Genomic DNA, 7,804 nt, shown 5'->3' with positions numbered 1-7,804 from the left:
GCCCGGCCAAACCCCTAGATTTGTAGCCAATTGACTGGGGACTCCCAAAGTGTGACTGGCATCAAAAGTGAGGACAACCTCGTTTGGGATCATGCCCTTTAACTTGTGGGGTCTTCTCTAACCCTAGTTAGTGCAAGAATTGAATTTCAATATACCAGTTGGGGTTAGAATACTTTCGAATTATTGTACATTACTTTTATTAGCTTTTTTTCAGTTTAACTAGTATATTCTTCTTTTTGTGAAAAGTACTCAAGTACCTTGTAGTGTCATAGAAAAAAAAATTTTTTTCTGAAAACTTAATGGAATTTTTTCACTTAATAGCTTTTAACTTGGTGGTGGAGTTTTCAGGAACAAATTAAAGTCATTAACAAGGAGCAAGTGTATTTAGAAAAATCTATAATGAAGGACACAAATGAGAAATGGTCATTGTCATCATGCTTTGCTCCCTTGGCAGTAAAGAAGCTATGGCGCTCAGAAATCAGATATTGAAGTCTCCTGACCATGTAGAAAATTTTAAAGAAAATTGTGTTTAAAGAGATTACCCTGGCCTGGCATGGTGACTCATGCCTGTAGTCCTAGCATTTTGGGAGGCCAAGGCAGGTGGATCTGTTGAGCCCAGGAATTTAAAGCCAACCTGGGCAACATGGCAAAACTGTATCTCACCAAAAATACAAAAATTAGCCAGGCTGGTGATGCATGCCTGTGGTCCCAGATACTTGGGAGGCTGAGATGGGATGATTGCATTGAGCCTGGGAGGTTGAGGCTGCAGTAAGCCAAGATCACACTACTTCACTCCAGCCTGCATGACACAGTGAGACCCTGTGAAAGAAGAGAGAGAGAGAGAGAGAGAGAGAGAAAGAAAATTACCAAAAGAAAATACAAAAAATAAAAAAAAAAATAGGCCAGGCATGGTGGCTCATGCCTGTAAACCCAGCACTTTGGGAGACCAAAGCAGACGGATCACTTGAGGTCAGAGGTTTGCCAACATGGCAAAACCCCGTCTCTACTAAAAATATAAAAATTAGCTGGGTGTAATAGTGCACACCTGTAATCCCAGCTACTCCGGAGGCTAAGGCAGGAGAATCTCTTGAACCCAGGAGGCAGAGGCTGCAGTGAGCCAAGATCGCACCACTGCACTGCAGCCTGGACGACAGAGCTAGAATCAAAAAAAAAAAAGAGAAAGGTGACTTCTCCCCAAGAGTCCTGACAACACCAACAATTAAACCACACTGGGCAGAGGACTATTCAGAATTTCAGAAGCTATACTTAACAGAACTGGCCTAAGACAAAATTATACAATGGTAAAGTTTGGCTCCTATATCCTTTTTACATTGGGTCAGCACCCCTTGGATTTCTCAAGCATGTCAGCACTATTGGAGTGGACCATCTTTTGGCCTCGGTTCCAAATATGCATTAGTTTTTATAAACCCTATCTTTTTGTCGTTGTCTGAATATGTCATCTGTGCTAGAGGCCCACACTTAGTCTTCATGAATGTTAATAAGAGTTAATTACCATCAAAGGAAGAACAGATGCACAAGTGTCATCATGAAATGGGAAGTGTGGGTGTGTGAAAAGAAAATCCAGGGTGAATCAGAACTCAGTCTATGAAATTCAACTAAATAGACTGCCAAGAGACAAGTTTCTTTTCTTTTTATTTTAGCCTCTTATTGATTTGTCTGTGCTGCCAGGAATTTCATCACTCCATCAACTTGTCCCTTAATATGCGATCTTGTTATTATTTAGGAAATGAAATGAAAACCTCCTTTGGCATTAAAATAATGAGATATTACTCTTTGTGGGCAACTGTTAGGGGTTTTAGTAACCCACATATCTTTGGTTCCCTGGGTAAAGGCTTATTGATTTTTCTAGCACTTGCTGTTAATGCTTGATGTTTGGCAATGGAGTCTCAGTCTACACGAGGGAGCTGTTTACATGGTCAGCATAATTATTATTGGGTTGTACAATGTACATGAAGCTACTGGAACTTATACTCTTACAACACTATTATTAAACTAAACCATTTTTTTTTTATTTCATTGCTGTTACAGTTAAGGTCATAAACACACCTACGATGATCCCATTCGAACCTAGATTACATACAGTAAGAAGTTACAAAGTCAGCTCCCGAATACGGGCCTGTCCTAAAATGTGTTCAGAGAGACCAGAGGGATCCTGCATTACTGGTGGTAGAATCACTGTAAGATACAAGCAGGAAAAAGGTGTGATTTTTCTCTTAACACCAGTCTCTTTCTCTCCCTGCTTCTCCAGATACTTCACTTTCCTGCCTTTTTTCCAGACCTTAGCAACTCTAGCCCATAGTCTCTATCAATGGAAATGTAGTCCCTTTCCTATTTGTCAGTGATGTTATGTAAGTATTTCAAGGTTATCTGAATTAATCAAGGTTTTACAATAAACCTTTAGTGGCAGCCTGCTGGGTCTGGTGAGCTGACTCGGAACAAAGCACTGGTGAGGAGGGGTCACCCACGAAGAAATTGGAAGGCCTGAGGAAAGAACAGAAATCAAGGAAGATGGCCAGATTGTATATGTCCAAAGTGAAGGCAAAGTTGGTCATTTAGGCTTAGAGCACAGCTTCCTGAAATGTGTCCTTTGGACCCTTGGAACAGGGTCCACTTGAGGTCCACACCAGCCACTTCTAGAGCCAGAGACTTTGAGTCCTTGCCCCAGGATCAGTGGTTCTCAAACTACACAGCTATACGGGCAGCCAGGGGTCTCTTTCTTTTTCTTTTTTTTCTTTTTTGAAACGGAGTCTCGCTCTGTCGCCCAAGCTGGAGTGCAGCAGCGCGATCTCCGCTCACTGCAAGCTCTGCCTCCCGGGTTCACGCCATTCTCCTGCCTCAGCCTCCCGAGTAGCTGGGATTACAGGCACCTCCCACCATGCCTGGCTAATTTTTTTGTATTTTTAGTCGAGACAGGGTTTCACTATGTTGGCCAGGCTGGTCTTGAACTCCTGACCTCAGGTGATCCACCCGCCTCAGCCTCCCAAAGTGCTGGGATTACAGGTGTGAGCCACTGTACCTGGCATCAGGGATCTCTTTCTAAGGGGCCTAATAGGAGCAATGAAGTGGGTGAGTGAAAGAAGAAGGGGAAGGCATTATAGTTCTACAGGCCTTCAATATTTCTGTCCCATAAACTAATAATGGGAATCCACCATTTGTTTATAGCAGTCAGAAGGTCTAGTCTAGAATCTGCTCAAAGTGTGGTCACCATCGACATACATAATAGGCTGAATTTAACAAAAGGAGTTTCACCAAAGGAAGCCAGTTCTGGCTTCTCTAAATTATTTCCTGGCTGAGCACAGTGGCTCACCCCTGTGATCCCAACACTTTGGGAGGCCAGGGAGGGAGGATTGCATGAGCCCAGGAGTTCCAGACCAGCCTGGGCAACATGGTGAGACTTCCATCTCTATGGAAAATTTTATAAAAATTAGCTGGGCATTGTGGTGCACACTTACGGTCCTAGCTACTTGGGGTCTGAGGTAGGAGGATTACTTGAGCCCAGGAGGTTGAGGTTGCAATAAGCCATGTTTGTGCCACTAAACGCCAGTCTGGGTGACAGAGCAAGGCCATGTCCAAAAAAAAAAAAAAAAATTTCTAATTTAGCAAATGACTTTATGTTCAAGACATTAAATGATAATTACCTCATCTAGATTAAGCTTGTGACTTTCTGCCTCCATTCTTTTAAAATTCTAAAAGATAGAAGATAACTGGAACTAGCACACATAATCTAGGCTAATTTTTGGACCCTGTATAGCCTTGATTCCTACACACACATATTACAAACTGAGCCTTTTATGTTCTACATTAACCTTCCTGAGAAACAGCTAATAGTACAGCCTTTTTTTTTTTTTTTAAGTGGTACAAACACGACTCATTGAAACCTGGACCTCTTGGGCTCAAGTGATCCTCTCACCTCAGCCTCCTGAGTAGCTGAGACTACAGACATGCACCACTACGCCTGGCTAATTGTTTTGGGGTACTTTTGTTTAATTTTGGTAGATATGGGGTCTCCTGATGTTGCCCAGACTGATCTGGAACTCCTGGCATCAAACGATCCTCCTGCCTCAACCTCCCAAAAGGCTAGGATTACAGGCATGAGCCACTGTGCCTGGCCTCTTTTTTTCAATTTTTGTGGATATTGAGGAAAGTAAAATACTTTATTATACCCTTCTTAATCGTACTACTAGAAGTGCTTTTTCGCTGCCTACCTAAAAACCCAAATCCCTAATATACCAATTACCATTAAAGATAGTTTTAAAGAATGATGTCCTAGCAGAGGTTACGCAAGCAGTCTGCTTTAAAACTGTTGAAGGCCGGGCATGGTGGCTCATGCCTTGATTACGGTTTGTGGGCTCTGTGTCCCCACCGAAATCTCATCTTGAAATGTACTTCCATAATCCCCACATGTTGTGAGAGGGACCCGGTGGGAGATAACTGAATCATGGGAGTGTTTCCCCCATACTTTCTCGTGGTAGTGAATAAGTATCATGAGAATTGATGGTTTTATAAGGGATTTCTGCTTTCATGTCTTCTTCATTTCTCGCTTGCCGCTGCCATCTAAGAAGTGCCTTTCGCCTTCCACCATAATTGTGAGGCATCCTCAGCCACTTGGAACTGTGAGTCCAATAAACCTATTTTTTTTTTCCCAGTCTTGGGTATGTCTTTATCAGCAGTGTGAAAATGAACTAATACACACCTGTGATCCCAGCACTTTGGGAAGCTGAGGTGGGAGGATCCCTTGAGGTCAGGAGTTCGAGACCAGCCTGGCCAACATGGTAAAACTCCATCTCTACAAAAATTAGCCAGATGTGGTGGTGGGCACCTGTAATCCCAGCCACTTGGGAGGCTGGGGCAGGAGAATCGCTTGAACCTGGGAGGTGGAGGTTGCAGTGAGCTGAGCTTGCATCCACTGCATTCCAGTCTGAGCAAGACTTCATCTCAAAAACAATACATAATAAAATTTAAAAAAATAAAACTGTTGGGGGCATTAGCCACACAAATAACTGTCTAAAAGGCAGGGTCTCTGGTTTTTGTTGTTTTTGTTTTTACAGTTTTATTGGTTTTATTTAAATCCCAATAAAACAAACACATTCGCTGTCTATTCACTTTCTGCACTGTGTAGGCTGGCACTGGCATTGGTGACTCTGATGACCACCTGAGCTGCTCTTTCTAAGACGGCTTTGCAGTTCTTGGAGGAAACATCATGAGTGATCTCAACACAGTAAGATTTGTTACACATCAGCAGTACTTCTAGTTCCTTAACATTGTGGACCAGGAACTTCCAGAAGCCACTGGTCAGTATGTGCTTTGTCTTTTTTTTTTGTTTCTCCCATAACCAATGTTGGGCATAGATCTGGCCCTCGAACCTTCTATGAACCATGTTGCCAATACCTCTGTGTTTCCACCAGTTACACTTAATTTTGACATATCAGTCTGACTGGTGCCCAGTGAACTTCTTGGTGCTCTTTTTGACGATCTTGGGCTTCACAAGGGGTCTGAGGATGGCCATGATGGAGGAGATGGGTGTCACCTCCATAGGCTAGTGCCAAAGAAAAGAGCTCAGGTCTTTCTGTAATGGTAAAAGAGGACCCACAAAAAGTGAAAAAGCAATGATGCCCAACCAAATTCAATAAATTTTTACTGCATGCCTGCCCTGTGAAACATGTTATGTCACTATCAGGATCTAGATTGAGTGGAATTAATTCAGAGAACACCAAAGATCACTCTAAATCATGTCTTAGAGAAACAGTTGAAATAATCAGAGATGGTTATACTGGAAATAAGAAGATTCTAGGAATATATGAGAGCCTTCATGCCTAAATATTCAGCCCCCTTTTTTTTTTTTTTTTTTTTTTTTTTTTTTTTCAGAGATTACACTTGGTTTGTACAGGACAACACAGAATTAGTATCAATGAGTATCAGTCAAAATCAGTAGAATGAAATCATAGCAACCTAAGAAAAACTTTACTATCAAAGCAATCTAAAAATAGAATGAGCTGTTTTAGGAGGAGCAGAAGCCTCGCTAGCAATATTGGTACCAGGGACATTATATACTGCAGTCTCTGGATACTCAATCTCTAAATGAGTCTTAATCAGACACTGCTGCAAATCAAATCTTAAATCACATCACCCAAAGTCAAATGCTGCTAACATAATGACATGTTTCCTTCTGATTTTTTTCCCTGTGTAGTTTAACATAATAAAATTGTAGCACATATACAATCTTTCACTTTTTATAAAAAATTATTTCTTTCGGCAATTTTGTAGACTACCAATATTTACCAAAGCTTTCACTTTTTTTTTTTTTTTTTTTTTTTTTGAGACAGGGTCTCACTCTGTCTCCCAGGCTGGAGTGCAGTGGCATGATCTTGATTTACTGCAACCTCCCTTTCCCAGGTTCAAGCGATTCTTGTGCCTCAGCCTCCCAAGTAGCTGGGATTACAGGCGCACACCACCACGCTCAACTGATTTTTGTATTTTTAACAGAGATAGGGTTTCACCATGTTGACCAGGCTGGTCTCGAACTCCTGGCCTTGTGATCCACCCGCCTTAGCCTCCCAAAGTGCTGGGATTACAGGTGTGAGCCACCACGCCCAGTCAGCTTTCACTTTTTGTTGAACATTTACAGTTTAGTGGTAAGAGCAGTTTTCAAGACACACTACCTGGTTGAATCTCTCTTACTTGTGCCTCAGTCACCTCACTTGTAAAATGGGAACTGTACCTCAGGGAGTTGTTGTATTAAAGGAGATTCCATAGCCAAAATGTTTGTGTTCCCCATAAAATCCACATGTTGAAACCCTAGCCTATGGGTTCTAGGAGGTGGGGCATTTTGGACAGAGATTAGGCCATGAGAGGTCAACCCTTATGGGATTAGTCCCCTTATAAAATAAGCCCAGGAAAGCTCATTTGCCCTATCCACCATGTAAGGACACAATGAGAAGGCACCATTTATGAGTCAGGAAACAGCTCTCATCAGACATGAAATCTACCAGCACCTTCATCTCGGACTTCCCAGCCTCCAGAACTGTGAGAAATAAATGTCTGTTATTTAAGCCACTCAGTCTACTCGATTTTGTTACAGTGGCCCAAAGACACTAAGACAGAATCCAAACCTAAGAATATATCCTCTGCCAGAGTAGTGGCTCACACATGTAGTCCCAGCAAGAGGATCACTTGAGGCCAGAAGTATAAGGCCAACCTGGGCAACACTGCAAGACCCTGTCTCTACAATAAATTTTGAAAAAGAAAGAATAGATCCTCTATGTTCCAATGGTTGTTTGGGCCTCTCCTATAGCACCTACTATCTTTTGCCATCAACACTTATTGAGCTTTTACTAGGCAATTTAGTTCAATTTCCCAACAAATGAGGACCTATTAATCTACAAGGCATCTTGCTATGCGCTTGGTATACATGTAAATATGAAAGGAAACATTTACTCCTGCCCTCAAGTAACTAAGTGATCTTTGGGAATAAGAGATGCACAGTCCTTTAACCTTACAATAAGTGTGTTATGGATATTAAGAGCATAAGCACTGATGTCAGACAGACCCAGTTCCAGTCATTTTGTCTCTTTCGTTGGGAGACCTTGAAAATTACTTAATCTCTAAGCCTCAGTTTCCTTGGTTATGTAATGATGATAACATCTACTGAAAAGTACTCCAAGACTTGAAAAAGGCAATGTGCATAAAGCACTTAGCATAATGTCTGGCACATGACAAATTTTAAAACAGAATATTTATCAAGTAAGCATTATTCAACCCCTACTAGAAAAGCCAGACCACCTAT

The 7,804-nt window shown here is 41.8% G+C and overlaps 1 pseudogene; it reads right to left on the bottom strand.

The window, feature by feature from the left end:
• Positions 1–4,903: 4,903 nt before the first annotated feature.
• LOC103886225 lies at positions 4,904–5,872 on the bottom strand (annotated as a pseudogene).
• Positions 5,873–7,804: the final 1,932 nt, after the last annotated feature.

The sequence above is a fragment of the Papio anubis genome, chromosome 7, assembly GCF_008728515.1.
Source record: "Papio anubis isolate 15944 chromosome 7, Panubis1.0, whole genome shotgun sequence".
NCBI classification, from domain to species: Eukaryota; Metazoa; Chordata; class Mammalia; order Primates; family Cercopithecidae; genus Papio; species Papio anubis.
The sequence above is the reverse complement of the archived record's forward strand: the minus strand, read 5'-3'. Positions and strand labels throughout refer to the sequence as shown.